Raw genomic sequence first — 27,929 nt, 5'->3', positions numbered from 1 at the left:
CAACATGCTGAGTATTTTGGGGGGTCCTCTGTGCAGGGGGTGACTCCGAAATATGAGCCCATTCTTTTTGACTAAGGATCCTGTATCTTGAGTTCTAGACATTTTAATTGGGACTATTAACCCTAATCGAATGTTTACACGTTTTTCTTGAGGCGCTCGAGATTTCCTTGAGTTTTATCCAAAACTGTAGATTTTATTAACTTTTAGACTTTACAAAAACTGTGCGGGTCGCAAACGCAAGATTTATTTTTTTTTTATTTTGATTTTTTTATTATTTTCCTTTAATTTATAGTAAGTTGGATTTTTTTTTTCACTTTTCTGTATAAACTTGTACATTATTTTGAGTTTCTGTCCTGTTTAAATGAAGTTTACTGTGAATTGTTTAACATATCAACGATAAAAAAATAGTTGTTTTTTTTGCTTTGTTCGGTTTTTACAGACTTCGGTTGAAAGTAAAAACACATCAATAAATTTTTTTTCTAAGAGGAATAACAGGTGACTCGTCTTTTCTGCATGAACGTTTGCTCCGTTCTGATATGATAGATTTATGTCTGCTCTTTATTTTGTAACTTTTAAGGCTGAGTTCACCTCTCCAGTAATCATCCGTTAGAACGGATCCGGCATTGATTGTCCGGTTATTTACAGAAATCGTTTAATTTATTAATAGACAAAAGTTAACAACTTTCTAACGGATCTCTGCTGGATCCATTCTAACGGAAGATTACTGGACATGTGAACTCCTTTTACATCTGACATCGGTAAATCGGATTGTATTTGTTATTAATCACAGGTAAATCTACTCAATCGATGCGAAGCTTTGACAGTAATCTTAATTCTCCCCTACAAAATTTGGTTTATTCAGGTCTTGTGACATTATTCTAGTTTCTCTTAAATATATATATTATGAAAAAGCATAAAAATTACATATTTATGTATATTTTGTTATGCTTTTACATAGTAACAGGATGGAAGAAAAATATATATATATTCCATCCTGTTACTATGAAAAAGCAAAACAAAAAAAATATATTTTTAATAGTGGGGTTTTTTCATAGTTTAGTAACAGGATGGAAGCCTATAAAATGTACTATATATATATATATATATATATATATATATATATATATATATATATATATATATATATATATATATATATATATATATATATATATATATATATATATTCGAAACTTTCATCCTGTTACTAACTCTAAAAGCAAAATGTAAATTTTTTTAATGTATTTCTTTTTTCCCACAGAATAATTATTCCCTTATTATATTTAAACTTTAACACTTTCTGCTCTAGAGAAGCTGCAAATGGCATGTTTTAGTCATGTCTAGTGGTTCAAGATCTAATGGTAGCTATATAGTTCTATATTCTACCCCTATATACTATTTTACAAATAGTGTAATGCAACCTTAATGCAGCTCTTCTCACACTAGTAAAACCTGATCAACTTAGTCTTGTTTTCCCAATTAGGTTTTTTTTATATTCTACAAGCTGATGAGCTTAATGTCAAACTATTAATTTCACAGCAAGGTAGATGGCTTTTTTTTTTCAGCTGTGATGCACCTGATAAAGGGAAAATTGAAAAATTGCAAGTTTAAAATATTGATGTGGCTAAATAGGCTTTATCTTTTACCATGTAATTTATAGCATTTCTAAGGTATGTTACATAATAACCATGAAAGGTATTATTCAAAGTCAATCATATAAATATGTAAAAGGCTTCCCTGAGGTTTTGCTAGTCCCAGCTGGCTTCCTTGGCCCCCACCTGCCATCTGTTGCTTCAAGAAGTGGAGTTTTCTTTTAGCAACACAGCTGTAGTATAACCAATTAGAAAACTTTTATCAACTCTGTGTGCACCTTTCTAGAGGGACCCAGTACTACTTGCCCATTACACACAAGGTTTAATTAGGAACATATGCTGTGATGTTCCTGAACAATACATCATAAGATTTATTATGTAATAATAGTTTGCTTGATGTTCATTTCATTAAATGAACATTTATTAAAAATTTAACATTTACTGTCATAAGCAATATATCTAAATAATAGAAACATTTATAAGTTCAGCACCAATATTACCTTCTAATATATAATCTTAACCCACTTAAAAATGGACATTTGCCTACAATATTAGGAGGGTGTTTAGTGTGTGTGTGTGTGTGTATTATTATCCAAACTTGCTTGACACTTCACTTATACCCTATATTTCAGATAGAGAAAATAAAATTATATATATATATATATTTTATTTTCTCTATCTGAAATATATAAGGTATAAGTGAAGTGTCAAGCAAGTTTAGATACCTTTTTAGTGCACCTTGTCACACTTATACAAATTGTAATGCATTTCCATTTATTTTTTTTTTTTTTTAATTCCATCACTTTTTTTTTAAAATTTTGTTTCTTGCATTTGAAAAGGCAAAAAATCATTGAGACTAGAGATGGGTGAATAGTAACTTTCTGTGTTTTAGTGTAATGCATTCAGGGTACTAATCCAGTACTCATGATGGCAAGAAAATTGCTCAGGTTCCCCATTGATGTGCATTAGGTTTGTCACGGTTACAGAAATAATACTTTTGGAATTTGTTGCGAATAATCTGAACACGAATAGTTATGATTTGCTCATCACTAGAGGAAACTAAAAGCCCTGAAAACTTGCATTTGGATGGGGGAAGAAAGGGTCAATATTTTGAAGAATGTTAGCCCAAAAATATATACAAAGTGCCACTAAAATTGCAACAAACCATGTGTGAATGTAGTCTGCATGAAATATTGTTCTAAAAACTATTAATTGGGGAAATATGTGAAGCAAAGTTTTAATTACTAATGCTATGCTCAGGAATCTAGCTGTTATGCGGAAGGGGGAGAACGTTTCCTTATTTGCTAAGGTGTAAGTAATCTCAAATATTTATTACATTATACAAATCTACATGAGATGCAGCAACACTTTTATAGTTTATTTTTTCAATAATACTCTGCCTTGGAAATAAATAGAATTCATGAGTTGATCTGTCATTATTAGTTCTATGCACAGAAACATGAGGCAAAAAACACTAATATGGACTGAATAAAAGATAACTTTTTTTTTTTTAGTGACCGGTCCTATACAATATTTAGACTTTACCCCTAATCTCCTGGGTCAGTTGGAATCATTATAAACTGTTATGGAATAACATTGCTTCATATAAAACTAGTGAAGAGTACAATGTAATAATAAAGTTAACTGAGTGGTTATATTTTCTTTACAATTTGAGCCTATAGGTGAAATCCCAATCCATGTCTCCTGGTGCAGATGTTGTATATGTTGGGGAATGTTTTGCACTTGTTAACACTGACTTACCAGAATGGCCAATAATGACCCTGGGATTTACATGATCACTGAAGATATATTAATGCAAATTTTTGTTTTTTTTTCAATATGTTTTTTTGACTTATCAGAAAAGGACTTTGAAATGATCTTCTTATGGGCTGCGCACTGATGTGTACTGTGCCCTAATAAGTTTTCAGCCGTTTATATCAATTCACAAAATAAAAAAAACTGTAACAAGTTATATTTCTTTTTAGGTCCTGAAAATCATCAAATTGTTACCAATATATGTGAAATTTTTCAAAGTTGCTTATGTTGCAAGTTGGGTAATATTGTAATGAATATGGTCTACGAGTTCTAGGTGCAACCCAATCTACCGTAGATGATCCAAGATGCCCAATCCTACTGTGTCTGACATTTGCAGGTGAAGGAGGTGGTTCTAGAGACCCCTGAACACATTACCAATCCCACAAAATTGTGAAAATTCAACTTTGATTTCAATACCTCCCTACAATTAGGGCCTTTTTTTTAATTTTTATTATTAAACTGCATTGAAAGTGCTACTTAATGTGCCAGAGACTCCCAGTGGGATATACCCACTGAGCATGGATTTTCTGCCTTTTTTTTTTGTGTGAAGTATATCTCATTCCATTTATTGTTACTTTTTTTGGGGGGGTTCAAGATGAAGAACCATACATTTTTTTTCTGGTAATTGTGAAGAGGGTTGCTAAAACCCCAATCACTTACACTGAAGGCAGCATCTGTGTGTATTTTGGCATGATTCACCAACCCCCCCCCCCCCTCCCCCCCCACAAGGCCAAATTCACATGTCCTGTAATTATCCATTAGAATGGATCCTTCAGAGATCCATTGGGAAAAAGTTCTGCCGACACGACTTTTTTGTGCTGTTAAATAACGGATGTCTGGCGGATCCATGTTTTTAACATGGCGTCTATGGAGGATGGATCACTTTTTTGGCTGATTGTTATTTAGCTGTCTGTTTTTCTTGCATTTATAAAGGATCCATTTTTTCCATACAGAATCCGTTTCAAATGGAAGATAAATAGCAATACTTTAAGGATTCGTTCTCCATAAACTCCCATGTTAAAAAAAAAAGAACGGATCAGGCAGAAATCGTTTTGCCAGTGGATCTCTGCATGATCTGTTCTAATGGATGATTACAGGACTTATGAACTTAGACTAATTCTTGTCATTTGAGGGGGTGTGTGAATTACTGCCCTCATTTTTGTAGTCCTGTCTCCTGGTATATCCATGCCAGCCATCAGGAGCTGAGACAGAATTACCCTTTAAGGTGAGTAATATGGCATGGCTTCAACTCTCAACACTGTGATTTTCCTTACAAAGCATGAGGAGGAGGTGCGTGACACAAGAAATCACCTACCACCAAGGAAAGACCCTCTGTGCCATTGGGGTCATGTATCACAAGACTTGTTCGAAAAACATTGTTTTAATACTTGTGCTTTAATAGGATATGTCTTAATGAATAAGATGCTTATCGGGCTCCATGCCTGGACAAGAGTGGCGCAATGCTAGATAAAAAACCTATGTATGCGAGCAAAAACACACCATTATAAAATCCCTTGTCATTGAAGAAGATTGATCAGGAGGTTGAAGGCCTCGTTTCTAAATATTCAACGTTGTTTTTCTTTCCCTTAGTTTTATATGGGATAGTTCTCGGGGTTTAGCTCATCTGTTGGTCTGCTTGACCAGTCTTGGGCCACCATTTTCTGTCCTACGGGCATCAGACCAGTGTACAGCTTGCCCATAGGTTATATTCAGTTCAGATATTGAACTGGCCGGACAAAACTGCTATGTATGAAATCAATATTAACTGATAGAACCATTTATACTTGTTTGGATGGGTTTTCCATTGATGAGTTGAGTCTGGCCAGTTGTTTTATGTCTCATCTGATACAAGTCAAGTCTGGTGTACATGGATGGATCAAAAACCACTGGTTGCAACATGATTAGATTAGGCTCTATGGTTCATCCGGTGCCACAACTGAACTTTATAGAGTTACTTCTGCTATCACTTTCCTTCTTGCGTTCCAGAATCATGCCAGAGGGACAATACAAAGGATCCCTGTATAAATGAAAATGAGGCCATAAGAAGGTTGTCCGGGACTAATGGATATATCCTTTGGATATGTCATCAATGGGGGTTCAATACTGGCATGCCCAAAAATTAACTGAAATCTGCTCCAACTGAGGTTGATGATGCGCAGGGGACACAGCATCCCCCATACATTGCTTAGCGGTCTCTTCTTAGTATTGCATTTTAACTGTCATCCAAGTGAATGAGTTTACTATCACCTACTTTTTTATTATGGGACCATGGGCATTTGGAATTAGCTTGTTTAAAAATCAACAATACAGGGTTTATGTCTCCTAGATGGGTGTATGTCATCCATGTAAAGTGCCCTCTCTGATAACGTATATTTATGCAGTTTGAGCGGTAAAATAGAAAACCCAGATGTTCCAACCCTGATGGATGAGAGGACCTGCCCCATGCTTATTAATGCAGAGCAACTGACCACATGCAGTGTAAGAGCCACCATCTGGAGCCATTTTTTGCACACATTATCTATTAGGTCCCTTAATAAGTAATAAAGTGATATAATATTTGGGTGCGGATAATATATTTTCCCTTCATATTAGGATATCTACCCCACTGTTGCATAAAGCTGTAGATATCATTAATGCCATGTCAATGCAACTGACTATGCTGCCATTAGTAATAATAATGCAGAGTATCTTGTCAAAAGTGCATAAAGAGGTGTGAAAAAAAGACAATATAGCCTGCAAATTAAGTATAATGAGTTTACACTACTGGCGTGAAAGGGGTTAAATCCGTATTGCAGTTGTCAGAGTGTGACTCTAAATTTATCACAGTAGCTTGAACTTCTTTGTTGAGCCAGCACACTGGGCACAGGCTGCTTTGGGATGCAGTGCCATCATGCATAACCCCGGACCGGCGTAGACAATCTGTGGCTCTCCAACTGTTGTTGAACTTAGACTTTCTTTGTGCTCATCCAGCTAGGTATAAAGCAACAGAAACTAGTCCAGCCATGACGGCCAAACTGGTGCACTTAGACATACTAGCGCTAGTCATCCAAGAATCATGTATGATCTATAATAATGAGGGTGTGATGGAACCTTCAGCTCCATTTCTGCTCCTCACTAGCTTAATGTTGAGGCCCATCCCTGTAGGTTTCTACCGTTCCACCAATCTATGCCCATACATTTTCAATACCAACAGTTATTCTTTCAGACTTCTCTGTAGAGAAGTATGCTCACTTTGGCCAAGCATGCATGTGTTTTTAATAGGGAGTGAGTAATAGAATATTTGCAAACATCTGTGGATGCGACTTATCTTCCCTAAGAAGATAGAGATTGGCCGTTAAAATTCAACCAGCCTTATCCTTTCCTCTGACATCATCTATCAAGGGATAATCCAGAGGCCCTATATACATAAGATATGTAGTCTTTCCTGCCAAAATGATAGCCATACATACTCAAATAAACTTTACTAACCAGTTTTAATAGCAAAAGTGTAACTATCACAAATTAATTACTAATTTACCAATCAGAAGAGGCGCCGCGAATGCTAGTAAGTATGGGGGATGCCAGTAGGTATGGGGGATGCCAGTAGGTATGGCAAGACCTGCACGTGTCTAGTCTGGAGGCCCACATGTACGTAAGATATGCAGTTGGAATTGTACAAGATAAGTAAAAGTGGCACTCACCACTGACACGTCATCAATTATCAGTTAACCAGTATGTTATAGGGATACAATGGCCCAATCCTTTGTGGTTCTACTTTTCATCCCTGTACCATATAATTAGGAATGAGGAAACTCAAACTATAAAGTTTGAGGTTTGTACCAGACATCAGGTGTCGGGGCCTCGAACTCAAACACAGACTTTTAATAAAAAGTCTGTGTCGGAGTTTGGGTAATGTTCATATGTTAATAAAGTTCGCTGAGAGGCTGCATTTCAGCCAATTAAAAAGCTATATTGCATGCAGAAGCTGCCTGCATACTGCTGTGAACAATAAAGAAAAAAAAATGATGTGGGGTCCTGCTTATTTTTGATAACCAGCACAGGTAAAACAGACAGCTGGGAGCTGCAACCCTCAGCTGTCAGCTTTAACTTGGCTGGTTATCAAAAGTAAAGGGAATTCCATGCAACTTTTTAAAATTATTTAAATAAATAATAATATAAAAAATGACATGGGGTCTTCTCTATTTTCGATTACCCTCCAAGGTAAAGCAGACAACTGGGAGCTGGTATTATAAAGCTGGAAAGGCCCATGGTTGTTTGGCCCTTTCCAGCCTAAAAGTACTTGCCCGCAGCTGCCCTAAAAGTGGCGCATCCATTGCACACAGTCAACTGTCAACCATTCACTCCTTGGGACAATTGGACCCGTGGAAGTTCGAATTCGCTGGGTGCACTTTGGTTAAAACTTTCATTTGGGACCCAAACTTGACCCTGGACCCTGAACCCTATGTAAGTGAATGAGGACTTATTGATAAGGAATCAAAAAGAGAAATGACATGAGAGTCCCCTCTAATTTTGATAACCAGCCAAGGTAAAACGGACAGCTGGAGGTTGGTATTTTCAGGCTGGAAAGGCCCATGGTTATTTGTCCCTTCACAACCTAAAAATAGCAGTCCGCAAAGACCCCTGTGTCTGTGCTTTTTTAACTCTTTAGTTATGGGTTAGAACTGGAGGTGTCTGATAAATGCCTTTCCATTACTAACCCCTGGGCTTCATATCAGCTGTCAATTCACTAACTGACATCAACTTCAAAATTATTACCCCAATTACCACCGTACCAGGGTAATCGGGATGAGTCGGTTAAAGTGCCAGAATTGGTGCATCTATTGGATGTGCCACTTTTGGGCCAGATGCAGGCTGATATTTTTATGCTGGGAGGGGCCAAATAACCATGGGCCTTTCCACCATGATAACACCAGCTCTCAGTTGTCTGCTTTACTTTGGCTGGTTATAAAAAATAGGGCAGAGCCCACACCATTTGTAAAATAATTAAAAAAAAAACAAAAAACAGCATAGGGGCCATCTATTTTTGATAACCAACCAAAGTAATGCTGACAGCTGAGTTTTGCAGCCCCCAACTATGTGCTTTACCTTTGCCGTTTATCAAAAATAGATGACACATAATTTTTATATATTCCCTGTCCACATTTGTTTGCAGAGCAATTGCCCCCATTTTGCTTAATTTTGCAGCCCTCTAGCTTTTATTATGACCATTTTACAGCACAGAAGTTCAGGTCTCTATTTACATATATAGGGTTCGGGATCCGGGGTCAAGTCCGGGTCTCAAACTGAACTTTTAATTAATGTCCAGCCGAACCCGAACCTCCATGGACCCACTCATCTTTAATAAAAGAAAATTGATGAAACTTCAGTGGTGAGTGCAACTTTTACTTATCTGTTACCGAAGATTCATTATTATGCTTTTCTCCAAGTTGAGCGCTACCATGACTAAAATGTATCTAGTGTGCATGTCAGCAGCTCCAGCGTTTCTCTTGAATATGACTAAGATATGCGTTTGGTCCTGCCCAAATCAGCAAGTTGGCCACCGATATAACCACTGATATAGTGCAACTAATTTTCTGACCAACTTGACTTGTACAAGTCCAGCCAAAAGACTTGAAAGTAGATAAATAAAGACCAACATTATATACTCTTGGTCAAAAACAATCTAATATAGCATATCTAAAGTTGTAACTACAGGGATAGCTTCCAATACTTGTCATCCTTCCTTTGTACGTATATATCTCAATGAATGATGAAGACCAGTATCTCATCGGCCGGTCTTGCATCTGGGGTTGCAGTGGGCTTTCTTTTTTAGAGCTACTATCAAGTGACAACCATTGTTTTATCTGCAGATGAACACATTGGAGGGCTATTCATTAACTCAAACTATTGACACACCTATCAAGCAATATTGAAAACATTGGAATGGATGGTATATCTGGCACAATAAAAGCCCAACATTGTTTTAAGGGCTCTCAGCATAATTAGGTTACTAAAATTGTCCTAGCTTATTCCAGTAACCCATATTGGTATACTAGAATAGATACATTATATTGGTATACTGTATAATATAAAAAAATCCCAAAAAAATCAACATATGCTTCTACCTAAAGAGTTCATTCAAAGGCTCTTCATAGGTTTTGGTAAGAGAAATTATGAAGCTTTCTTCCTTTGCCATGTTCCTTGGACCACTGAAGGCTTTACTACTAATTAACAATGAGAGAGAGGGGAGCCAGCACGATCTGAAAATGGCATCCATCATATAAAAAGTGCAAATTCACAGATTTATTCCAACTGTACTGTAATATAATTGAGATTTTTAGCAAATAATTGATCAATTCTTTGAGCCACCCCTGCCAATGTCTCGGCAAATCTCAATAGGGGGGTCCACTGTAGGCTTTACTACTGATTAACAATGTAAATGAGCACTCACTAACAGTATACAATGCTTTACAATGAATGCCAATGGCTGGCATATGCATTTTTGCATATAATTGATTTTGGGTTCTCTTAGTATGAAACCTCCATAAATTTGCATACATATGATACGAATTGTACCAGTTGTTCTAGTATATTTAGCAAACAAATAAAGAATTGTATCTACACTTGTTGGATAAACCCACTAGAAATAAATTATGTCTAGTCCACCAAACTATCGCGACTTTTGTTGGAAACCAAAACTATGATCCCATCTATAGTTGGGAGACCGCTTATGGTCTACGTGCCCAAAAAAATGCAAAATTGTCTGAAGCTCACAAATTTTAAAAAATAAGTAATGAACATGTGCTTGTAAGGATTTGGGCTGCCCATATACAGTAGATAAGTGTCATAGGAATATAGGTGGAATTTACTGACAGTCTAAGATCCGACAAGAGTAGAAAAACAAGATTTGGGTAGGTTGTAGTTCAAAATGTCTAAGTATTTTTACGCTACTGCAGTAGAAGATGAGCCACTGGCAAAAGTACCTTGCACCCTTCCTTTGTAAAAACTTACATACATGCTTGGTTTAGGTGAGCATACATGGTTGTGATGATTGGGGCTCATTCAGACAGCAGTCATTTTATATTTTATGGAATATTTTTGATCAGTTTGATCAGTGTTGGCCAGAGCCAGCTTCAGCACCCGGCACTCCCGGGTAAGTGCCAGGGCCGGTGTCAGCACCCAGCATACCCGGGCAAGTGCCAGGACCCTGGACAAACAGGGGGGGCCACTCTCCGTTATCAGTGGTGGTGATCAATTTTGCAGTCCCTGGGCCGAATTCCAGGGGCAGCAATTCTCAGGCCGGCAGCCGCACTATCCTGGCTGCCGACCCTTTAAACACATACCGGTCCTTCTATATACATGTACGCAGCTGAATGCTGGGGGCATGTGTATAGACGTTTATCTGTGGGTGGAGCTACCACACGATGTGCTGCGTTCCCATTCCAGAGAGAAAAAAGCTGAAGCACCAGGCAGTGGTCCCAGAGCTGTATGTGCCCCCCGCCTTCCCCCTTGCCATATGGGCCCCAATAGCTGTATCGGACCTTGGCTGGACCTGTGCATTTTGGCACTTGGCCTTATTCATAGTTGGTGGAACTGTAAACAAGTCAAAGTGTCGAAATGCGTAGGTCCAGCCGAGGTTTCGTGGTGTTCCTGTTGCCATACATTTTAATTGAAGAATAAAAATAAATTTTTACCTACATTTTTTTCCCATCTTGCATCACTCGTAGACTCCACTCTCCCTATATATAGTTTCCTACCCATGCCAGGGCAGCTACGGGCTGTGTCTGTGATCCTATCCAAGTGCACGACTAATGGTGAGCTGACCTTTTTCCCCTTTCTGTCTCTACATAGACTATAATGGGTATGTATTCAACCTATGAAAAATGTATGTCTGAACGAAGCCTTAGCCTTTTGTCTGTCTGAAAAGCCAAATAACTATCTCTATAGGCACTTTAATGGCTGTCACAATAGAAGAGTGAAGATTTTAAATAAGAGAACAAAGCAAGGGCTTACTTTTTACTGTTACGTTTATTTTTTTTTATATAAAATGCTTTACAATAAACCAATAAGTTACTATTTAATAATAAAACTTCCGAAAATGTTACAGATAACGATAACATTAAAAAAAAATCGTATTAAAGATCTTTCCAAATTGGAGAGGCTTGTCATATATTCCATACAAGTAATTAATTTCACTTATATGTTGAGATCATTTTGTGGATGATTAGGAATGTTTCAGGGGCCGGCATTAATGTACTTTCAATTTATTTCAAAATAGTGTCTTAATTGAACAACTCTTCATAGCGCTCTCCAAACAACTGTTCTACAAGCGGGATAATGACCTGTATTTACCCAGCGCATTTAAAACCGTGCATTCAATTATAAAGAAGAGACATTCATTATGTCACTTTTAAGCTGGGATTCGGGCAGTGCATTTGTGTGCTCTGGCTTTACTGGGAGGCCCCGTCCAGGGAAGAGTGAGGGTGTTCCATGGGAGAAAAGACCATTGTTGTTATTTCTGCTCAATTATAGCTGAATTTGATTAGGGCCAGTAGCTCCAAGTGATCTTGCTTCTGTTCATAGTGATGGTCGGAATAGAGTCCATGACCTTAGGTAACCAACAGCCACATATCTGAAAGAGATGCCTTGGTATTAGTGATTTCTTCTCCATGTGACATTGGACATAATATTATCATTAGCACTGGTGTCTAAAACCTTAGATTTACTGTATCTAGTAGAGATCACCAAATTTGATTATACTCACCTTACTCTTCACCTGTGCTCGCACCACAGTTCCTTGCCGGTTCCTTTACTGGCTCGCTTCCTCCCTGCCTCCCCAGTCTTCACTTCAATTTTCAATCTCCTTCACCCTTTGGCACCGTTAGGTCTCACAAAATGTGATGAAGATGTATGACCCCATGTCATTATAATGATACTTGAGGCTTAAGCGGGCTTTACACGCAACGACATCGCTAGCCAATGCTAGCGATGGCGAGCGTGATAGCACCCGCCCCTATCGTTATGCCGATATGTGAAGATCGCTGCCGTAGCGAACATAATCGCTACGGCAGTGTCACATGCACATACCTGCTTGGTGACGTCACTGTGACCGGCGAACCGCCTCCTTTCTAAGGGGGTGGTTCACTCGGCGTCACAGCAATGTCACTAAGCGGCCGCCCAATCAAAGCGGAGGGGCGGAGATGAGCGGGACGACCATCCCGCCCACCTTCTTCCTTCCTCATTGCTGGCGTGCGGCAGGTAAGGAGAGGTTCCTCGTTCCTGCGGCGTCACACGTAGCGATGTGTGCTGCCGCAGGAACGAGGAACAACTTCGCCCAAGCTACAGCAGCGATAATTGGGAGAGGACCCCCCCATGTCAACGAGGAGCGATTTTGGACGTTTATGCAATGATCCAAAATCGCTCCTAGGAGTCACACACAACAAGATTGCTACAGCGGCTGGATGTGCGTCACAAAATCTGTGACCCCAACGAGATCGCTGTAGCGATCTCGTAGCGTGTAAAGCCACCCTTAGTCAGCACCTGAAGAACCAAAGAGTGTAGACCATGGTCCAACGGATAATTTAAGCCAACAGAAGACTAGACGGGTAGCTGCAATGCTTGGAAAAATTAAGGGGCATATGGATAGAGTGTCTTTTTTTAACCCCCTCCTTTCTCTAAAATGAGTCAATCAAAATGGTGGCCAGCAGGCGCTATTTTACTTTATTCAGGTGAATGGAATCATAACAATTATTGGATTCTGGAAAGTTCAAATATTTGTAAATTCTAAGTGGATTCACCTATAATTAATTTCTTCATCTCTAGTGTTAAAAAAGCTTGTCCAAAAGTAGAGAAATGTGTGGTTTCTTTCAAAAATAGTGCTACGTCCATCTATGGGTGGTGAAAAATGTTACAAGTCATTTGCATTCAATTCCAATTTGCCATTTCCTATGAACAGGTATGGCTTTACTTTTGGAACAAGGCAGCCATGTTTCTTTAACTCTGTTCAACCCCTTTAAGGAATATCCCTGGCAAAATATGAAAATGTATTTTTTGCCCATGTAAGGTGGAATTTGTAATCCTATAGAATGTTATACCCCCATGCTGATGTGGTTATCAGGTTTCCTCGTGACATAGACTCATACACAGAATGGTGTAAAGAGCTTACAGTCCTCTGATTACTTTTAGGTATTTTATGATGTAGAATACTAGTGTGATGCCCTGGGCAAGCCAGGGGTCACAGGTCATAACACCACACGCACCCCACATTCCCTGCAGGAACACCAAGGTCAGACCAGAAACCCTTGTTGCCTACCTCCAGGGGCTGATGTCCACACCAGGGGGTGGGCCAGGCGGTTGGCTCCGCCCACCGAGGAGTTCACAGCCCTGGAGGCGGGAAAACCAGGCAGATGAGTTTTAGAGTTGAAAGTGTGAGGAGTAAACAGTGGAGTTGTAGTGAGAGAAGGAAAAAGAGAAAAGTGACAGCAAGAAGCCTGAAGTTGGTCCGGGTGTGTGCCCCGGACTGAGACAGCAAGGTTGACAGTCGGCGGTGACCGTCAGCAGGAGAGATTTCTCGGAGGTTGCCGAAAGGACCGTGGATGGGTGGTGACCCGGCGGTACCGGAGCGGTATACAAAGAACAGTCAGCACCAGGGCACGGGCCTTTCGGATCCCGGCAAGGCTAGGAGTCACCATAATTTGCCAAATCCATCAGTGAAGGGGACCACTGGGTCTCCCAACAACCAAGTCCCGATTGAAGGCAACAGTCCGACCGTTAAGGGGAGACACCGCCACCGCCAAGGCACCAGTTTCCCAGAGCCAGCGCCTGCGGGCAAGAGTGGGGCTCCTCCGGCCCATATCCAAGTCGGGGAGCGGGTTACCGGTGGGAATCCATCGCTACCAACGTTGAACATAGGTGCAGGGAAGGGACTGTCACCGTTAACTGCAGGGAACATCAACACCGCAGCCGTCCGAGGGAACCGTCCAACCAGCCGTTTGTTTACCGAGAACTTTGTCATCATCTTTTGGCTGAGTGAGTACCTCTGTGCCGTGCGGCACAGCGCTGCCCCTGCGCCCCTGCACCTCCACAGGCCCCATAACCCGCCTGTCCACCATCCCAATCCCATCACTGGGCCCCGGGACCACCAATCCCCTACCCACGGAGGGGCAAATCAACAACTGGCTGCTCCATACCACCACTCCCGGGATCCCCAGCCAGAGCAGCGGTGGTGTCCACACAATCACCACAACCGTGGGTGGCGTCATGGACAATAAACTATCCCAACAACCAAACCCCTTTCACTCACGGGCGAGGAGCGCCGCTCGAGTCCCCGGGATCCGGCCCATCGCTCGAGCCACCGAGCGGCAGCAGGCCGCAGCAGCAGCGGCAGCCGGACCCGAGCAGTGGGAGAGCGCAGCGTCCCCTCCTCCGCCCGCGACAACTTGGCGTCACGAACAGGATCTTACCGCTCTGCCGTTGGGTAGAGGTGCGCCTTGTGACAGCCGGAGGTGTCTGGCCGGAAAATTTCAGAAGCCGCCATCTTTAGCGCGAAGAGTTCCCGCTCGAGCGTCTTCTCGAGTAGCAGAGGCGCGAAAGCCAAAACCCCGCCCCGATAGAGGAGGGGCCGGAAAGAGGCTAAGGGGGACGAAATGGCGACTGAGTGCATGTGAGGTGGCTACAAAAGCAGGGACGCCAGGTCCCTGTGGCCATCTTGTTGCTAGTTCCTGGAAAGCATGACTGCCGAGATATCGGCTCCAGCTAATAACAGCGAGACCCCCGCGCCCGGCACGGCAACGTGGTTGAGGGACCGGACCGTCCCGCTGAGTAATCGTCTGCAGGCCAACATGCAACTCCTCCTGGAGGAGTGGGAGACCGACATGGCGGACGTGGTGGCTGCTATGTGGAGACGCGAGGTGGAAGAGGATTTGGAGGAGCGGGTAAGAGACCCACGCCCCTGTATTCCTGACGGATCGGCCATTGGAGCTGAGGGGCCCGGCCGGCTTCCGCTCACCCTGCCTCTCTCCCTGCTACCCGTGCTAGCTGCTGCCGCTCCGCCATTAGGCCCGCTACCTGCCCAACCGGTAGCGATACCTTGCCAAGCCGCCCCGGCGGACCAGCCGGCTCCAGATGTCCAGGACGTCCCTGAAGTACACCAGGGGGAACCGCTAGGACCGCGGCCCCTTAACAGAATGGTGCCAGAAGTCTCGGTAGTGACTGTGCCAGACCCCGAGCCCGGGACCGTGGCCTGGATGAAGGCCCGGGTGATTCAATTCCATCAGCGTCAGCAGGATCAGATCTTCCAGATGATGGAGCAATGAACCAACGAGGTGGAGATGCTGATTACAACTGCCCCGATGTACGGAGGGGGAATGGATGTAACAGAGTCGACTGGTGACCCACGTCCCTATGTCCTACCAGGACCGGCCGCTGCGGCTGAGGGGCCCGGCCTAGTCTCGGCCTATGCATCACCCTTGCCGTTACTTATGGGGCGCCTCAGTGTCAGCTCGCCTAATCTGCTTCTCCGTGCTACCGCAGAAGGGTCTGAAGTGCTGGATGCTGGAGGCCAGGAGGCTGCGGCAGCTGGCGTTAACCCGCCTGACGCAGGAACAAGAGATGATGACTCCGGCCCCAGCTTCGGGTCCGCTGCTGAGTTTGAAGAGACAAGTGAGCGCTCCCGTTATGTAGGAGACCCCGTGGTTTTCCATACCCCGCGTACCGGTGGAAATGGGTACCGGGTGCCCCTGTCACAGCAGGCATGTCAGTGCATGCTGGATATGCTGGTGGAGGGGGATGGAGCCGCCTTAGCTGAAGACTCTGAGTAGGGCAGCGGAACCCCGTTGTCCAGTCCCCGTTGGGACCAGAAAGTCTGTGTTTGAAAAAGTTTGAAAGTTTTGCAAATGATGAAAAAGATTAACCGAAGTTAACCTGATTGTCTACCGTGATTGGGAAAACCGGCCGTTGCCGGCACCGTTGTCCCCGTGGGGACCGTTTGAAATTGTTTGCATGAGGAACTGCTCATGGACAAGCCCGTGAACTTGCAGGGCAACCACAAACGTTAAGTGGCATGTAAATAAGTTGAGTTACCGGTACCGTTTCCGCAATTGCCGCCTCCGGAGAGGCAGGTTGGAGGGAGGGCCCGCAGTAGAGCCGGCTGGGGCCCAGCCACCACAGGGACCGGTGGCTACCCTCTGGAGGGGAAGGACAGATCCCGCTCGGGTGACTTGGTGCAGGACTGGGGTCAAGGGGTGCTGCCTGTTTTCTTAGGGGCAGCATCAGGGCCAGGTTGCTTGGGTGGGAGAGAGCGGAGACCGTAACCGTTAACCGTTAAAACCGTAACGTTTAAGAAATGTGCCTCCCGATGTGGGATGATGTTTTTCTACTTGTATATATGTTACCGTTTTTTATCTTTACAGAAAAACAAAAGGAAAATAAAACCGGTGTTGGACGGGCAGCCCGAGGACGGTCTGCGTTTTGCTAAGGGGGAATGTGACGCCCTGGGCAAGCCAGGGGTCACAGGTCATAACACCACACGCACCCCACATTCCCTGCAGGAACACCAAGGTCAGACCAGAAACCCTTGTTGCCTTCCTCCAGGGGCTGATGTCCACACCAGGGGGTGGGCCAGGCGGTTGGCTCCGCCCACCGAGGAGTTCACAGCCCTGGAGGCGGGAAAACCAGGCAGATGAGTTTTAGAGTTGAAAGTATGAGGAGTAAACAGTGGAGTTGTAGTGAGAGAAGGAAAAAGAGAAAAGTGACAGCAAGAAGCCTGAAGTTGGTCCGGGTGTGTGCCCCGGACTGAGACAGCAAGGTTGACAGACGGCGGTGACCGTCTGCAGGAGAGATTGCTCGGAGGTTGCCGAAAGGACCGTGGACGGGTGGTGACCCGGCGGTACCGGAGCGGTATACAAAGAACAGTCAGCACCAGGGCAGGGGCCTTTCGGATCCCGGCAAGGCTAGGAGTCACCATAATTTGCCAAATCCATCAGTGAAGGGGACCACTGGGTCTCCCAACAACCAAGATTGAAGGCAACAGCCTGACCATTAAGGGGAGACACCGCCACCGCCAAGGCACCAGTTTCCCAGGGCCAGCGCCTGCGGGCAAGAGTGGGGCTCCTCCGGCCCATATCCAAGTCGGGGAGCGGGTTACCGGTGGGAATCCATCGCTACCAACGTTGAACATAGGTGCAGGGAAGGGACTGTCACCGTTAACTGCAGGAAACATCAACACCGCAGCCGTCCGAGGGAACCGTCCAACCAGCCGTTTGTTTACCGAGAACTTTGTCATCATCTTTTGGCTGAGTGAGTACCTCCGTGCCGTGCGGCACAGCGCTGCCCCTGCGCCCCTGCACCTCCACAGGCCCCATAACCCGCCTGTCCACCATCCCAATCCCATCACTGGGCCCCGGGACCACCAATCCCCTACCCACGGAGGGGCAAATCAACAACTGGCTGCTCCATACCACCACTCCCGGGATCCCCAGCCAGAGCAGTGGTGGTGTCCACACAATCACCACAACCGTGGGTGGCGTCACGGACAATAAACTATCCCAACAACCAAATCCCTTTCACTCACGGGCGAGGAGCGCCGCTCGAGTCCCCGGGATCCGGCCCATCGCTCGAGCCACCGAGCGGCAGCAGGCCGCAGCAGCAGCGGCAGCCGGACCCGAGCAGTGGGAGAGCGCAGCTTCCCCTCCTCCGCCCGCGACACTAGTGTTAAAATTACATGATCCTAACACATAGGGGGCGTAGCTAGGGGTTCAGCTCAGGGGCCAAAATATCTGAGTGGGCCCATAACTAGGTAACCGTGGTAACAACTATAGTGGTGCGGCCTAACCATAAGTATAGGGGAACCTGAGCTGTTACTGCGCTGTTACTGAAAATCACTATACTGTACAATGATTAACACTGATATTACCACTATACAGTGACCATATAATGGTACCAGACCTGCAGAACATATAATTAATTTGGTTCAGATGTATACAGTATAGTGATTTACAGATGAGGTTCTTCATGGTGACATTATTCACTTTTCCCGTCTTTTCCATCTGGCCCTATGCTCTGCTCCCATATATGTCCCTATTACTAATCCTCTTAGTGTGGCACCCTGGACTAGCCAGGTAGCCACAGACAAAACACACCCCCCCACCCCTCAGACAGTTACATTAGTCAGACAAAAACCCTTGTTGCCTCTCTCCAGGGTCTGATGTCCACACCAGGTGTGGCGGAGCCAGGCAGTTGGCCCCACCCATCGAGGAGTTCACAGGCCTGGAGGCGGGAAAAGCAGCAGTTCAGTTCAGGAGGTGAAAGTGAGAGGTCACAAAACTGCAAGTGTCTGGGTCGGAGCCCAGGCACTGACAGCAAGGTTGACAGACGGTGGTGGCCGTCTGCAGGAGTTGGTGGAACTCCGCAGAGCCGTAAGGACCGGGGCTGGGCAGTGGCCTACCGGTACTGGACCGGGGAACGGAGTGAAGCTAAGCACACAGGCATGGCCATTGGACCCCGACCAGGCTTGGAGCCGCCGTCAATAGTCAAATCCGAATGTGACAGGAACCCCCGGGGTTCCCTAACAACCAAGTCCCGACTGAAGGCAACCGCTCACACCGTGAGGATATACAGCCACCGCCACCAGCTAGAAATCCAAGGGCCAGCGCCTGCGGGCAAAAAGGGCTCCTCCGGTATCCATACACCGGGGAGCGGACTACCGGTGGGCAACCACAGGAGTCAGAACATTCTAACAGGTGCAGGGAAAGACAGCCACCATCAGCACAACACTGCAGCCGGCTGCGGGTCCCGTCCATCCGGCCTTTTGGTTTACCAGAGACTCTATCATTGACTGTCTGAGTGAGTACACCAGTGCCATCCGGCACCGCGCCGCGCTGTCCCTGCAACCCTGCACCCCCCAGCCATCCAGCCTCCCCGTATCACCACTGGGCCCCGGGATCACCAACCCCCACCTACGGAGGGGACAACATCCTAGCTGCTCCCTACCATCCTTCCCGGGATTCCCGTCACCAGCAGCGGTGGTGCCCATCATCACCACGACCCGTGGGTGGCGTCACGAACTATCTCCCTAAACAAACCAACCCTTTTCACTCACGGGTGAGGAGCGCTGCTCGAGTTCCTGGGTCCGGCCCACCGCTTGAGCCACCGAGCAGCAGCAGCAGAAGCCCCGGACCCGAGCGTGGCGAGCGCATCCCCTCCACCCGCGACATTAGTACACCACATGTTGTCCACCACTGTGCCTCTTCCAATGTGAAATGCCTCTTTTGTGCCCTCTACATCAGGGCTGGACAAAGTGTGCTCACGGGTCACATCCAGCCCTCTGGCTGTTCCAGTCCAGCCCGTGGACCAAGGCAGCCGAAGGGTTCAAAACAGTGGTCTGGGGGCATCGTGCCATCTTTCACCGCCCGTTTGCTACCCCTGCTTCCTGCCTCCATATGTCACCGCTATCCACAGGTTGGTTATTTGGGGCTCAAAACGTATATAGGAGGCTATGTGATGGCTCATGCTGTATTTCGGAGGCTGTGTGTGGCCTCATACTGTATTTTGGATGCTGTGTGGGAGCTCCTGCTGTATGTAGAGTGTGTATGGGGCTCACTGTATATAGAGGGGCCACGTGTGCGCTCACAAAGTATATAGAGGGGCATTGTGGGGGCTTATACTGTATATATGGGTTTGTGTGTGGGCTTCTATGGTATATAGAGACCTATGTAGGGGGCTCATATTGTATATAGGGAAATATGTAGAGGCTCATAGTGTATGTAGGGTGCTGTGACAGGGCTCATACGGTATAAAGGGGATGACAGCATACTTAATTCTGCTCAACATTAACTGATACAATTAATAATGATATAAAATATTAATTATAATTCACATGTTAATATTGAGCAGAATTAATTTCAGCCGATTGGATTGGCCGTCCACACCAGTCATGGTCTCTCATGTGGCCACTTGTCAAAATTAATTGCCCACTCCTGCTCTAGATGTTAAAATTGTCCCATCAATAAAAATAATAGTGCCAAGTGAAAGTGACCTAAAAAACAGTGCCCACATTTTGCCACCTAGAAAGTAGTAATGCCCCAAATGTGCCCATTTAACAATCATTATGCATATAGTGAACCTATCACAATAATGCTTTTTAAGTGCCCAATTAACATTTAATAATGTCTCCTGAGTCCCCACTATGTATAGTTCCCCTCCACACAGCATGATGACGCCACAGTTCCCATATAGATACACAGCATGATGGGCCCCACACTAACCCCCTTTAACTATATAACTGCCCTTCCCCCAGTAGCCCTACTCACACTCTATGATGGCCGCCAGTAATTCCCTCACACTATATCATGGCTCTCAGTATTTCCCCCACACTGTAATATGGCCCCTAGGATTTCCCTCACACTGTGTTACGTCCCCCAGTATTCCCCCCACACTGTATCATGGCCCTCAGTATTTCCCCCACACTGTAATATGGCCCCCAGTGTTTCCCCCGTACTGTATCATGGCCCCTAGGGTTTCTCCCATACTGTAATATAGCCCCCAGTATTCCCCCCACATTGTATCATGGCCCTCAGCATTTCCCCCACACTGTAATATGGCCCCCAGTGTTTCCCCCGCACTATATCATCGCCCCTAGGGTTTCTCTCATACTGTAATATAGCCCCCAGTATTGCCCTCACATTGTATTATGGCCCACAGTGTTTACCCTTCACTGTATCATGGTTCCCAGTATTACCCACACACTGTATCATGGCCCCTAGTATTCATCCCACACTGTAATATGGCCCCGTGTTTACCCTACACTGTATCATGGCCCCCAGTATTACAAGGCATGGGAGGACATTATGCAGAGACCCAGCGTGATGACATCATTATGCGGCTCCCCACCCCCACCTTGTCTATGAGTCTCCCTGCTGTTTTGTAGACTGCAGGCCTAAATCTACCTTTGGTGTATAGAACAACAGGGATGCTGCAGGAAGATCAAGTCTCCTTGCTTTACCACAGAGAATGACTGTATTGGCGCTGTGTACATCCATACAGTGTACAGTAGTGATAGCTCTGAGTGGGCCCCTGGAATCGTAACACCCGAGGTGACACACCATTACTATATGAAAAATGTAGGTCAAAAAGAAACCTAAAGAAATCTGTATTGAATTACCTATGGATTTGAGTTCACCCCTAAAGGCCTTCTCCGGCATGTGATATTGATGCCTCTAGACCTAATTTCACAGAATTTAGTATGAGAATAAAACCAGACTGTCTCCTTAGGTCTCATGTGCCAAGAAACCTCATTAAAAATAGGTTTTAAGTTTACATTTTTTTTTAATCCTAGATAAATAGCACCAGAAATTTAATTCTAATAATATATAAGTAGTATGCCCATTAAGTCAAAGCACATGTGTATGTGAATGGATATGAGAGGGATCATTTGGTTTATAACTATATTATTTATATGGCCTTACTAACAGCACCAGATTATTTCAGAGCCTATGTAAAAAATACATACATGATCCTTAGTATAGAGAATTTAAAGGACGCTGAGGCAGTATAGATCCATACTAAATACAAGCAAACACTCGAGGTTGTGAACATGGCTGGAGCACAGCTTGCCTACTGGTCATTTAAGGATTCAGTTCTAGGGTCAGCAGGAGGTAAAGATACCATGTGGTTAATCCCCGGTAGGAGTTCTGCACTGGCTGATAACCCCCTCCTGGTTTTTACAAATTACGTTTGGCTCCCGGTCCTTGTGTACTCATGCACCTGTTGCCCCTTTTGTAAGACTCAAGTCTTACAAAGACAAGACAAAGACAAAAGTTCCCTTGTACATAATACTAATTTTAATATTGTATGCAAATTTGTGTACATAACTCTCAATTTAGGTTTAAAGAGAAATGTAAATAAAGGCTCATTGATATTAACCTGCAGATATGGAGTTAATCTACTGTGTAATAGCATTCTGAACCCGGAATCCGGTGCCCGGACTGAGAGCCCTGCTGAACATTATTCTTCCCGGCAGCGTTTGGCTTCCAGTCATTGTGGTGGCAACGACACAGCTTCAGCAAACACTCAACGGTGGCTAGCCGCAACCCCAACGCTGACTCATAGCAAACGCTAATTGAGAGTCGGCTGTCAATCAGTGCCGGAGTGGCTCGGTTACAGTTGCCACTCCCTATACACTGTGCGGTGACTGTAGACGCACAGGCGCCACCTCAATGATGGAAGCCATACGCTGCCTGGAAGAATAAAGTTAATTTCCCCCTGGTTGCGGAGCTCTCTGTGCAAGCACCGGGCAGGTTCAGATTCTATTAACCTGTAGACTAGTCCCATATCTACAGGTTAATATCGTTTTGGTACATGACAGGTTCCTACTAAATTAAGGGAGACATTTGCCCACTTCATTACAAACTATTTCTAAATGTGCCTACTATTTAAAAGGGTTATACAAGACAAGTTATCACCTGGTCACCGATCGGTGAAAATCACACCACTGGTACTCTCACAGAATCCCAGGATGGGGCAATTGTGTCTCTATTTCTCCCCTGGCTGCAAGACCATGGCTAGGAGGACACAAATAATGTGGCAGGTTCCCTAAGAAAAAGCGTGGAAGAACATGGGACATTAATCATGATAACTTGTTTAGGCTGGAATAGGTCTTAAAGGGGCTGGTATCAAATTAGAAAAACATAGCTCCTCTCTTCTGGAAATAGCACCACGTTTATATGGAGACTGTGTGTTGTATTGCAGTTTAGTCCCATTGAATAAGATCCAATAGAAAATTAGGAGTTTTAACCAAAAATATATAAAATAGAAATGTTTTATTAAAGACTAGAGATAAGAGGCCTCGTAGAAGTTGTGTTCGGACCAGATTTTAGCTAAAGTTTGGTTTGAGACCCAGACTTGACCTGAAGAACAATGAAAGTCACTAATTGGTCAGTTCGGGTCTCTACCCACATGCAGTCAGCAGTAAACAGAACACTTCCGGGGGAAAGTTGGCAGGGTGTTTCCATTTTTTTGATTGATTGCACACCACATCTGACAACGCTGTTGTTACCCCCAATGAGGACCATTCAAAAACTGCAAGCGGCTCACACTGCGCTGAGCACCAAGCGTACCTGATCATAGAGATACTCACGCGGCTGTGTTCATACGTAAAGCACCTGAATTCCAAACCCGAACTCTGTATTTTTTTTGTAAAGTATGTGTGTGGTACGAACACCAAACCTTGGGTTTGCTCATCTCTATTAAAGACAGTTAACAATATAAAAAAAATAAAAACAGAACACTAGCATCTCTGGAAGAGAAAGTATGCTGCGTCCATAATGCTGGCACTCCGGATCGTGTTCACATAGCCTAATATAGATATCATTAACTTCTGCTGGAATTTTCATTCATGAGACCCCTGAATGACAAATGTGCCTAGATACCTCACATCCAATCACTGTCTATCTAAGGAAACAAGCCCCATAGAAGTAGTATTGGAACCCATATTGGTTTTTGCTATGGATGCCAAGAACAAGACATATTTGAGAAATGAAGAGGAGGTAAAATGCCCAATGAAGGAGCATAACCTTCAGGTATAACAGATCACTGTAAAATTAGGAGGCAATTAAATGAGTGGTTTAGTACTCAGCATAGTGGTCACATATTGATGTAAGCCTCATAAAGAAGGGTTTTTTCAAATACGTTGTTTAGCCAATTGTGCCTGTGAGCGGTGCTATTGTGGTCCACTCATCCCCATCCCGTACCCCCGGGCTCAATGATCTGGTAATGTCATGTCAAATTCCAGTTGACCCAACATCACTGTGGCACACCACAGTCTCTGTTAGTGACTGGGCTGTTTGCAGAGTTTTACCGCACATCACAGCCCAGCATCTCTAGTGCTCTCTCCTTTGCTGCAGAGCGCTGGAAGCAAGAGCAATGCTGGGCTGTGATATGCGATGAAACTCTGCAAACAGCCCAGTCACTCAGCAAAATTTGGGGCCGGCCATGGTGATGTCGGGTCAACTGGAAGTTGATGTGACATCACTGGATCTCGATCTTATCGGTCACGGAGCCAGGGGTCACGGGATGGGGATGAGTGGATTACAATAGCGCCGCTCACAGGCACAATTGGCTAAACAAGGTATTTGAGAAAAGTCTTCTTTACGAGGCTTACATCGATATGTGGCCACTATGCTGAGTAGTGAACCACACGTTTAATTGCCTCCTAATTTTTCACTGATCTGTTACACCTGAAAGTTATGCTCCTTCATTGGGCATTTCACCTACTCTTCATTTCTCAAATATGTCAGCTTCTAGGCATCCATGGCAAAACCCCATATGGTTTCCCATACTTATTCTATGGGGTTTGTCTCCTTAGATAGACAGTGATTGGATTTGAGGTATCTAGGTACATTTGTCATTTGTCATCCCCATCCCGTGACCCCCGGGCTCCGTGACCTCTGAGATCCAGTGATATCATGTCAACTTCCAGTTGACCCGACATCACTGTGGCCGACCCCAGTCTTGCTGAGTGACTGGGCTGTTAGCAGAGTTTCATTGCTTGTTACAGCCCAGCATCACTCCTGCTTCCAGCGCTCTGCAGTGAAGGAAAGAGAGCGGTGCTGGGCTGTGATGAGTTGTGAAACTTCGCCCACAACCCAGTCACTCAGGGAGATTGGGGCCGGCCTTGGTGATGTCAGGTCAACTGGAATCTCAGAGGTCAGGGAGCCCGGGGATCACGGGATTGCGATGAGCAGACTGCAATAACGCTGCTCACAGGTACAATTGGTTAAATAAGGTATAGGAAAAAAGCCTTCTTTATGAGGCTTACATCGATGTGTGGCTACTATGCTGTGTAGTAAACCACCCCTTTAAGTACTAGGCTGACTCGGTAAAAGTCACAAACCCTTAAAACTTTTCTGCACTGACAAGTGCTCCAACCTCCAGTCCGACCTCTCGCTTTTCATATTCCTGCTCGGAGTGTGAACTTTTCCCACACATTACACCTCAGGCATGTAATTATGACAACAATGTATATCCTTTTTCCTTTCCCTGCTTTGATAAATGACTGCTACTTCCATTTTAAGCCACGGATGTTTTTCGTGTTTTTTTCTAATCCGTTTTTAGCTGATGTCTGCATGTCTCTGTAAGCCTCAGCCAGACAGACCTTCAGCCATTCACCCGCGCACAGATCTGCCGAGCACGCTGAGCACGGTTCTGCTGAATACATTACATATGGAGGGATTTACCCGCACTACTCCTATCTTTCCTCCATTCTCGTTGCCGACTGTAATTTATATTCGCTGAGGTAACAAAAGGTTACTTTACATACTAAATAATATTATAATAAATAATATTTCAAAAGAGGAGGGGGGGATATATTTATTGTTGCACTTTTTGGTTCTCGTGTGGTAATGGTACCATTCTGGGGCCAAGAAACCCATATAAAGGTTTGCTGGATGTAATATTGAAGCTTTTGTCAGAAGCCATTTTTGAGAACACGAATCTGCATAAGTAGCAATTCCTTAATCATGTTCTTACTGGAAGTGAGAACATTTTGTATAGAAAACCACAGGGTTTTTGTACAAATTTCTTGGCATGACTTCATTTTTTGACTTTAGATTCAGAATAAGACGTCAGACATAGGAAAAATGAGTGGTCTTGTTTATCAAAACTTTCTAAGAGAAAAACTCGTTATTAATCATAGCAACCAATCACGGTATGGCTTTTATTTTTGAAGTGGTTCTGGTAAAATGAAAGCTGTTGTCACGATTCCTTTGTGCAGAGCATCTTGCCTTTGGAGATGCTCTGCTGTGCTTTCCTGAGTTACTAGCCAGCAGTGTGTTTGACAGCTCAGGATTCCATGTTGGTGCTGATTACTCAGGTGTCCCAACTTCCTGGTAATTGCCCAGGCTTTTTTACTGAGCATGCTCACCCAGGACATCGCCAGTTGTATTTTCTGGTTCTGTAGTTGTGCTGTTGGTGTGTGTCTCTGTTTTGATCTTTGTTCTCTGACCCCGGACCATTATTTGCCTCCTCTCTGCCTGCTTCCTGTTCCTGTCGTAACCTCCTGCCTGTTTGACTTTGGGCCATTACCTGACTATGTGTCTGCTTTCCCCCTGAACTTATTACATACCTTCCTGGACTTCTGATCCTCAGATATTGCCCTGATTATGCCTCTGTTTTCTCCTTGTACTTATACGTGTCCTCCTAGCATAACAGCTGTGTTGTGATTGGTTGCTAAGGACAGTAAAAAAACTTTTAAGACTTTTTTTGTTATAAAACTGCCTTACAATACAGTTAAGGCCGGATTCACATGTTTGACATCCATAGCCTAAGAATGAATCCTAATGTTCAGTTGGGCTTCCTGATCCAAACTCAACAGCCTTATATATGTGTATAAATCCGTTGTGTTCAGATCAGAAGACTCGCAGCCGGTCCGGACATATGGATTGGGGTCCATAATTTGACCATGGATGTTGGACATGTGGAACAGGCGTAAATGTTTAGAAATTTCTACAAAGCATTACTAAATATCTACAGTCATAAGTAGCTCCAGGCCAGACCGTGAGTTTTAGTCCTCACCCGCCATATTTAAGATCTGTGCATAGAAATCTACAAGCCTATAATGTGGTACCTTAATCCTTCAGATACCCTATAGTTTAGGTATTCTTCCCTAGAATCACTGCCATGTACATAAAGGCCAACGAATAACTAATGGCTCCATAATAGGATCATGGATGGATCATGACTAAGGACGACCACATCTGAAACGCGTTGATTGGAGGAATTAAGTTTTACCTTTTTATACTTATGGACTAAATTTGAAGTTTTTACTTTAGTACTTCTAAAAGTCCTATGGATGTTTTGTGCTGCGGACCCACCCTTGTTTGATCACTTACAGACTTCCCTAGTCCTGTGAGCACCGTCCGGAGTCTCCTCCTGGGATTCAGTCTTATAGTGGTGAGCTGAAATACAACTTTTTTACCCTATAGTTTAGGTATTCTTCCCTAGAATCACTGCCATGCACATAAAGGCCAACAATTAACTAATGGCTCCATAATAGGCCGGAGTCTACCTGCCGGGTAGTGCCTCAGCTACATAGAAATACATGCAGCCAACCCGCTCCTTTAAGGAGAGTGTGCGGCCGAGCCGGGTGATGTCAATGCGAGACTCAGCGAGTAACTCGCAAGTGTGACTCCGGCCTTATAATAGCATTAGGGAATACCTGCGCACCATTTCCGTTCCCAGTAAGCCCCAGTTCACATTTCGACCTAAAAATGCTTTGTGTAAGGAAAGGTAAGGAATTATATGATTTTATATGGAGGCTAACATTTTTGCCTGCTTTCATTCCTCTATACTAAGTATTTTTGAGTTGCTTGTAATACATATAATAAAAGTTACTGGTTTTGCTACTGCTTTCTGTGAACTGATGACCAGTTATTAAGCATCTTAAAGGGTTATTCCCATCTTCATAAATGGGTATCGTCAGACAGAGCTTGCAAGTACGAGCAATTTTGCAATTTATTGTTTATACAAATTTTCAGCCGTCCTTGAGATAGT

General features: G+C 44.2%; 1 protein-coding gene and 1 long non-coding RNA gene across 3 annotated transcripts in view; both read left to right on the top strand.

Moving 5' to 3' along the window:
* The window catches only part of LOC142250483 (transcription factor Sox-3), a 1,642-nt gene extending 1,205 nt beyond the window's left edge, over positions 1-437 (top strand). Inside the window, exon 1 of the mRNA XM_075322672.1 lies at positions 1-437. This exon is cut by the window's left edge and continues 1,205 nt beyond it. The gene's annotated coding sequence lies outside the window, so the exon portion shown is untranslated.
* LOC142250484 (uncharacterized) overlaps positions 1-27,929 on the top strand; it is a 96,661-nt gene that overhangs the window by 7,338 nt on the left and 61,394 nt on the right. The window lies entirely within an intron of this gene.

The sequence above is a fragment of the Anomaloglossus baeobatrachus genome, chromosome 9 (assembly GCF_048569485.1).
Source record: "Anomaloglossus baeobatrachus isolate aAnoBae1 chromosome 9, aAnoBae1.hap1, whole genome shotgun sequence".
NCBI classification, from domain to species: Eukaryota; Metazoa; Chordata; class Amphibia; order Anura; family Aromobatidae; genus Anomaloglossus; species Anomaloglossus baeobatrachus.
The sequence above is the reverse complement of the archived record's forward strand: the minus strand, read 5'-3'. Positions and strand labels throughout refer to the sequence as shown.